Raw genomic sequence first — 2,042 nt, forward strand, 5'->3', positions numbered from 1 at the left:
AAGTGCCATGTGGTTGGTTTCTAAGTTCAGTTGCAAGTTGGCCCAATTAGTTCTCTAAGTTTTTCAATGTGGTTGTTTGGCTTTGGATTAAGGCATCACTTTTCGCTATGTATGCCTTCAAGAGGTTTTCTAAGCCATTGGAAGGTTCAACTTGAGTTGATTTCTGAACTTCTTGGCTAAATCCAGGTGGTTAGGTTGATCTGGGTTGTGTGTAAGTGTTACTAAGTCCATCCCCTTGGTTACGCCAAAAAAAATTGGATTGTTGTCCCTGCCTACCTTGGTTTTAGTTCTGATTACCCATGTAATAAAAAGATTCCTGATTTGATGGGCAATCTCTGTACAAGTGCCCTTCCCCACAATATTCACATTCACAGACTATATTCTTTAATTGATTGGGTGACTAAGTTGCAACATTGTTAAACCCATTAGTAGTAAATTTTTTAAGCATTGAGGATATCGAAGATACTTGAGGTGCAAGTGAAGTGAGGGCATCCACTTCATGTACTCTTGCGACTTGTCTTGAAGTTGCTCGATTGGTTAGCCATTGGTAATTGTTGCTGGCAATTCTCTCAATGATTTCATAAGCCTTAATTTACGACTTAGAAAGGATAGCACCATTAGCAGAAACGTCTACTACCATCCTCTTGTGAGCATTAAGACCATTGTAGAATGTCTCTAGTTGGATTCAATACGAAATTCCGTGAGAAGGGCATTTCCATAATAGTTCTTTAAACCTTTCCCATGCCTCATACAAGGACTCGTCATACATCTATTAGAAATTAGTGATATCATTCTGCAACTTAGCATTCTTTCTAGGTGGGAAATATTTCATAAGGAATCGTTCTGCTAACTCTTACTAAGTGGTAATGGAATCTGATGGCAATGAGTTCAACCAGGCTCGAGCTCTATCCCTTAGTGAATATGAAACAACTTTAATCTTTAGGTACTTCATCTAATTTGATGGAATCACTCACCTCTATAAGCAATCTGAAGTGAAGGTGAGGATCTTCAGTAGGCATTCCACTAAATTGGCCTACTGTTTGAAGTATTTGGAACATGACTAGCTTCAGCTCGAATTGCTATGCTTCAATTTCGGGTCTCCTAATACTCGAATTAAGCTCATAAAACAGTGGCACGACATACTATCTTAAGGATCCATCCCTATCATCAGCCATAAGGATAGGGTTTTGAGCATGATTTGCTCCATTTCCTTTGTTTTGGTTTTGATTCTCGAAATTCATCTCTTAGTCCTTCTTTGAGCTGCTTGTCTTCTTCTTTGTCTGAAAGTCCATTCTATTTCAAGATCTACAAGGAGTAAGTGGATAATTTGATCAATACTCAAACACCTTAAACAATCACAAAAAATAATGAAATTAAAATTTAACAGAAAAATTAAACCAAAATGCAAAATTAACAATTTCACAAATAACGTCTTTTAAAACAATCCCCGGCAACAACGCTAAAAACATGAGACGACAGAAATGTGCAAGTTTACAAAATTGTATCAAGTAATAAAGTGACAAGAATGTCGAGTTATCGTACCCATAGGGACTGTACAAGCTAAGATTTATGAAATGTAAAATTAAACAATTTGGTGAGGAAAAATATGTTGATTTGAAAAAGGTGATATAAAAACTAAAAATTAACTAAGTGGTTAACTAAGACAATAAAATTCAAAATGCACGATTTCTAAAAATCGATTTTCATCAATATGACATAAATGTGTTAAATCAAATTTATTCTTTAACTTAAGATTTATTGAAACTATGTTCATGTTGTTACGAATAATTTGATGGCAACTTGGTATTTTGTTAACACACAATCTTATAAATTAATCAATATTTCAAAACATATTTCTATGCTAGACTAATCAATCAATTTTCATAAGCAAGTATAACACAGAGTGAATTAAATATATTCCTATAATAAAATCACAACAATCTTATAAGTTATGCAAGGCGATTACATTGTTCAATATATCTGCTAAATTTAACCCTCAGATAACTTAGAAGATTAAAATGCACCTATTAAATATTGTGTCA

The 2,042-nt window shown here is 34.1% G+C and overlaps 1 non-coding gene across 1 annotated transcript; it reads left to right on the plus strand.

The window, feature by feature from the left end:
• Nucleotides 1-695: 695 nt before the first annotated feature.
• LOC121205250 (small nucleolar RNA R71) lies at nt 696-801 on the plus strand. Its single transcript, XR_005900335.1, has one exon. It is a non-coding gene; the product is annotated as a small nucleolar RNA R71 (small nucleolar RNA).
• Nucleotides 802-2,042: the final 1,241 nt, after the last annotated feature.

The sequence above is a fragment of the Gossypium hirsutum genome, chromosome A08 (genome assembly GCF_007990345.1).
Source record: "Gossypium hirsutum isolate 1008001.06 chromosome A08, Gossypium_hirsutum_v2.1, whole genome shotgun sequence".
Lineage (NCBI taxonomy): Eukaryota > Viridiplantae > Streptophyta > Magnoliopsida > Malvales > Malvaceae > Gossypium > Gossypium hirsutum.